Consider the following 6264-nt stretch of genomic DNA (forward strand, 5'->3'; position numbering starts at 1 on the left):
GGGGGTGGGAGGGGTGAGGGAAGACTCCTTCCTTTGCTACGGGTGTTACTTTCCTCGTTCACTTTAGCATTTAGCCCCACCTTGGGCGGAGATAGTAATCTCGCAATTGTTCCGTGCACATCAGCTTTCCTTGGCTCGAGGCAGGGAGGACCTGGTCTTTAATCTGTCTTGTCTTTAACCTTAGTCAATCAGGAGCCGCTATGTGGTCAATTCTTGTTAGACCAGAGGCGCCTGGTCGAATGACTCTCTTTGGGACGACTTGGGTTGATAATGGCAACCTCATACTTTAGGGTGGACACTGCAAACAACAGGCAGCAGAGGGCTTTATGCAGCTCGCATAGCAGCAGCACACCCCTCCAGCAAGCAGTTCTGCTTCCCCACATGGTGCTAGCCATGGGGGAGAGCCACAGCAAGCTACACACGGGTCAAAGGCATTTTGTGGTGCCCCTCATGCTTGTGACTACACACCCTGCTTGCTGCGCCAGTTGTGTTTTTCTCTAATTTGATCTTTCCTCTAATTTGCTCCCAAGACAGAGACTAGCTATGAAGTCTAGCTTGTACTGAAGGGGCTGCCCCGAAGGGGATGTTTATATTGTATTTTTCACAGAATACTTCTTTACCCTGACCTAATGCCTGATTGTCCAGCCTGTATCCGGGTGTCCCTGTCACAGGAAACTTGTTTTCATGGGCAGATGCCCTTGTGGCTCTTGTCTGACCTGTGTCCAGTTTATTCCAACGAAGCCGGAATACTCTCTCTGAGGGCCCTGACTGGCAGAAGGGTTCGCTTCCAGTGTTTAGCTCAGGTGACACACAGCGGAGGTAACACAATGAAACACGTGAAATAACAAAAGCAGTGTGTCACTGACAGATCCCAGAGAGAAGAGGACAACATGCCTTGCGGGGCCAGCGGGAAGCGGGGAGCCATCTGGGACATGCACGCTCAGGCAGCGGGTGGGGAGCAAGCAAGAGTGTGCAGGGGAACTGTGGGCCAAGCCTTTGGAGGGGTCCAGGGCGTCACCCAAGCGGGTTTCCCGCGGGGAGTACTTTTTTTTTTTTTTTAAATCAGGTTTGGCTCCTGTTGCCCAGGCTGGAGTGCAGGGGCATGATCTCGGCTTACTGCAACCTCTGTCGCCCCATTTTAAGCGATTCTCCTGCCTCGGTCTCCCGCGTAGCTGAGATTACAGGTGGCCTACCACCATGCCTGGCTAATTTTTTTGTATTTTTAGTAGAGGTAGGGTTTCACCATGTTGGCCAGGCTGGTCTCGAACACCTTGACCTTGGGTGATCCACCTATCTCGGTCTCCCAAAGTGCTGGAATTACAGGCGTGAGCGACCGCGCCCAGCCCCCGTGGGGGGTTTAGAGCAAGTAGGCATGAATTCCGCGGGGGCACGCATGCTGTGACTGGGAGGGGGACACTGTGGCATACCTGTGCAGTCCATGCAGGGTGTGGGGGCCAGTGGGTGAGTCTAGTAGGTTGTGCCTAGCTGTCCTCTAGGTAGGTGGTCACCAGGAGGTGGTGTATAAAGTAGATTGCTGGATCATGTACCTTGAGGAACAGAGAGGAAGCAGAGAGTTGAGAACTGGAAATGGTGTCAAGGGTGACTAAGCTCTGCTTCTGGTATGAGAAAGTCCAATTTATATTCAAAGTGGATGCCAGGTAACATAAAATTATAAGAATTCCCTACAGCTTTGTATTACAGGATATAAAACTACACTCTCCACCTATGGTTTGTTAACTTGACACCCACAACAGTAAAGTGCTCCCATAATCTATATCCCACAGTTTTCTGGTTGTATAAAAAATAAACAGCAAATGATTTTGCCTCTTTTTTTAAAAAAAAGCACTTAGTTGGGAAGCGGAGGCGGGTAGATCACGAGATCAGGCGATCAAGACCATCCTCACTAACACAGTGAAACCCCATCTCTACTAAAAAATAAAAAAATAAAAATTAGCTGGGGAATGGTGGCACACGCTTGTAGTCCCAGAGGCAGGAGAATCGCTTGAACCTGGGAGGCAGAGGTTCCAGTGATTGTGCCACTGCACTCCAGCCTGGGCGACAAAGCAAGACTCTGTCTCAAATAAATAAATAAATAAATAAATAAATAAAAATAAAAAGCACTTAGGCCAGGCGTAGTGACTCAAGCCTGTAATCCCAGCATTTTAGGAGGCTGAGGTAGGAGTATTGCTTGAACCCAGGAGTTCAAGACCAGCCTGAGCAACATGGCAAAAACCTGTTTCTACAAAAAACAAAAAAAATTAGCCGGGCACAGTAGCGCATGCCTGTAGTCCCAGCTCTTCAGGACCCGGAGGCAGAAGGATTCCTTGAGCCCAGGAGGTCAAGGCTGCAGCGAGCCGTGTTCTTGCCACTGCACTCTAGCCTGGGTGGCAGAACAAAACCCTGTTTCAAAAACAAACAAAAAAAGCTTTTACATTTTAAAAATCATATTTCTTCCTTCTTAAAAATATTTCCAGGCTGGATGTGGTGGCTCATGCCTTTAATCTCAGCATGTTGGGAGGCCGAGATGGGAGGATTGCTTGAGGCCAGGAGTTTGAGACCAGCCCAGGCAATGTAGTGAGACCCATCTCTTTAAAAATCAAAAATCAAAATAAATAAATAGCTGGGCATGGTGACTCGTGCCTGCACTCCCAGCTACTTGGGAGGCTGAGGTGGGAAGAGTGCTTGAGCCCAGGAATTAAGGCTGCCGTGAGCTATGATCATGCCGTTGCACCCCAATCTGGGTGACAGCAAAACCCTATCTCGAAAAAAAAAAAAATGCAGAGCTACTTGTATGTTTACAAATACAGTATTTGATACAAATATTTCTCAGAATTGCACAAGAAGGAAGACAGGGACCACTGATAAAACAAGGGTGTAGGATATTAACCAGACTTGGCTTCTTTCTCTCCTGCTTCAGCCGAGGCTGGCCTCTCCTTATTTTCAGTTTCGCCATTTTCTGCCGGAAAATCTTTACTTTCTGGTGTAGCTACTTTGGCCTGTTTGTCTTATACTCCCGTTTCCCTTTTTTTGCATTTTTTTGTTTGTTTGTTTGAAGATTTATCCTTTCCTGTTGCCTGTTTCGGATTTGTTTTCACTTTTGTACGGGCAGGTTTAGCTGATAACCTCACCAGTCTTCGACTCTTCCTTCACTGCCCTTTCAGTTGTGCGGACCTTCCTCTTGGGCATCTTGGCAGCAGGGAGGGCGCCTGAGGGTACTGGTGCCTGCAGGCTTTGAGCACGGGGAGCCTTCTTGAAGCAGGGCTGCCTGGCCACTTGGAAAAAGGTAGGGAGAAATCCATGTGGAAGAAGGTAGGGAGTAATCAGAAAGTCCAAAGTGGGACGTGAAATTAGAAAGCACTTGAGAGCCTGTTTGGAGGTTCTAACAGGGGAGTGCAGCTACTCATATACCCTCCATCAAAGAGCGATCCTCCTCTATCAGAGTGGGAGCTCACAGCTCCGACTCTGACAGAGCTCACAGCTTCAGGAGGGAGGGGACACCTGGCTAATCAGACAGATAAAAAACAAAGAGCTCTTAAGGTTCTCAAAAGCATCTTTGGATGGGGGATCCTAGGCGACCAGGTGGGCATATGGGGCAAGGCAGTTACAGAGAGATCCTGCAGTTTCTGACCCCAAAATCCCCTCTATTGTCTTTTTGTTTCTGGCAGAGTAAACTGTTGAACAGTAGAAGCCCAGTCTGTGGAGATAGTTTTTCCTGTGGCTGAGATATCATGACCCAGACACTGAATGCAGAACTTTGTCTTCAGCCACCTGGTGGCCCTGTATTCCTAATGCCTTAGGTGTTCAGAAGAGCACTGTCATAACGGGCAGGACATAGAAATCATCCACATATTGAAATAAAGTGAAGTTTCCTGCGTATTTTAAGTCCCTTAAATAGGACCCTCAGTAAATCCTTGGGGCATAACTGTCCAGATATATCGTTGTCCAGATATATTGTTGATTGTGAAGAAAAACAAATACTGAGAATCTTTATGAAAAAGGATGCTGAAAAAATCTGAACACAAACTGATGACAGGTGAAATATTAGATGTTGGAAGGGATCACAGCCAGTCTAGTATTAGGTTTGGGCATCAGGGGAAATCTGGGTTGGACAATTTTATTGATAGCTCTCAGATCTTGGACTGGCTGAAAATCCTCTTCCGTTTGGCTTTGTAGTGGCCATAATGGGAGTGTTGCCTAGACTAGAAGTGGGGATTAGCCTTTCTTTGTCTATTAAATCTTGGGTTATTGGGTGGACCCCTTCAAGTCCTCATGGTTTTAAATGATTTGGGGTAGTCTAGGGAGGAGTGTGGGAAGATCTGTTTCCACCTTAAGGAATTCTACAGGCCATGTACCAGTGGGGTTTGTCGCCCACAAAGCAAGGATTTTGTCTAACAGTTGATGTAAATCCTTAGTAGAACAGTGCTAGGTTGAAGGGGGAAGAGGAACTCAGAGAAGTCAGACAAAGCCATTACGGGACAGACATGGGGGGGCAGGAGTTTGAGAGGGGTCCCTTGCGGGCACAGTGAATTTTGATACTCCAATTCTTGAAAAGATGCCTTTTTAACAGATTTACAGGGGTGAGAGAATTGAGAAAAAAAGTTGTGCTGAGCTTTAAGAGGCCCCCCAAAAACATTAAGAGGTTGAGAAAGGCAAATCGTGAGACAAATGATCAAAACCTGCCGCTGAAAAAGTCTAGTAATGCTGAGGAAGGAGCACAGGAACCAGAGTGGTGGGTGGTGTTAAGGGTAGATGATTGTGCAGTCTAGATATTGGTATCAATAAGAAACGTGGTCCGGGCACGGTGGCTCACATCTGTAATCCCAGCACTTTGGGAAGCTGAGGCGGGCGGATCACAAGGTCAGGAGTTCAAGATCGGCCTGGCCAACATGATGAAACTCCGTCTCTGCTAAAAGTACAAAAATTAGCTGGGTGTGGTGGCACGCGACTATAGTCCCAGCTACTCGGGAGGCTGAGGCAGGAGAATTGCTTGAACCCAGGAGGCGGAGGTTGCAGTGAGCCGAGATCACACCACTGCACTCCAGTCTGGGCAACAGAATGAGACGCTGTCTCATAAATAAATAAATAAAAGAAACATTTTTTCAGTTGAAAGTGCTGGACATTTACTTCCTCGGAGGGGAGTCAGTGATTTTCTACGAGAAGGGCCCTGAAAGTTTTCCCTCCTCTTGAGAGCGGGGCAATTCTGGACCCAGTGTTCTTTTTCTTTACAGTATTGACACACTTCTAGATCACTGAGAACCCATGATTTTGGAGCTTGCCCCATGGGTTAAAATCTTGGGGTTTTTCTAGTTGTTGTGATTACATTGATTGCATTGCCACAAACCTGTGTATTTTCCAATTGTTTGGAAATGCTACCTTTATACTGTTGGACTAATGTCTGAAGCTCATACATGTCTGCATTTTTCTAGTTGATATTATTTTTTCTTTTTTCTTTTTCTTTCTTTCTTTCTTTCCTTTTTTTTTTTTAAGACAGAGTCTCGCTCTGTCACCCAGGCTGGAGTGCAATGGCGTGATGTCAGCTCACTGCAAACTCCTCCTCCCGGATTAAAGCGATTCTCCTGCCTCAGCCTCCTGAGTAGCTGGGATTACAGGCGTGTGCCACCACGCCCAGCAAATTTTGTATTTTTAGTAGAGATGGGGTTTCACCATGATGGTCAGGCTGGTCTCCAACTCCTGACCTCGTGATCTGCCCGTGATCTCCCAAAGTGCTGGGATTACAGGCGTGAGCCACTGCACCCAGGCATTGATACTATTTTTTTTTGTGATGTGTGAACTCCAGCCTGAGACCATTTACAAAGCTTGTGGCCAGAACAGAGGTTTTTTGGGGAAGTCAGTTCTCACCCTGAATGTTCCTTCCATGTTGTCTCCAGTCGATGACGATAGTTTGCCACAGTTTCATCCCTTTGTTGTATACAGTTTTGAGTACATGGCCGATTGGTTTTGGTCAGATATTCAAAACTGTGCGGAGCGAAGGGGATTGAACTGAGGGATGCCTCGCAGTAGTTTATCTCTTATTTCTTTCAGTCTTCCAAAGGGGTCAGGGATAGGCTGAGAAAAAAGGTCCCTGGAAATGGTGGTCCATTTGGCTTTTTCAAACCAAAAGGAGGCATTTCCAGGTTCAACCAAGAGCTGGTTATATTGATATAAGTCAGGGAGAGTATGACCCCAGGACAATTCTAAATTGTTCAGTAAATTGTCCTTTTCCTTTCCTTTCAAGGGTGATGGCATGTAATTCAGACCAAGACC

At 46.9% G+C, this 6264-nt stretch overlaps 1 pseudogene; it reads right to left on the bottom strand.

Moving 5' to 3' along the window:
* LOC105549399 overlaps positions 1 to 5281 on the bottom strand; it is a 33014-nt pseudogene extending 27733 nt beyond the window's left edge.
* Positions 5282 to 6264: the final 983 nt, after the last annotated feature.

This window comes from Mandrillus leucophaeus, unplaced genomic scaffold, assembly GCF_000951045.1.
Source record: "Mandrillus leucophaeus isolate KB7577 unplaced genomic scaffold, Mleu.le_1.0 Scaffold436, whole genome shotgun sequence".
In the NCBI taxonomy this organism is placed as follows: domain Eukaryota; kingdom Metazoa; phylum Chordata; class Mammalia; order Primates; family Cercopithecidae; genus Mandrillus; species Mandrillus leucophaeus.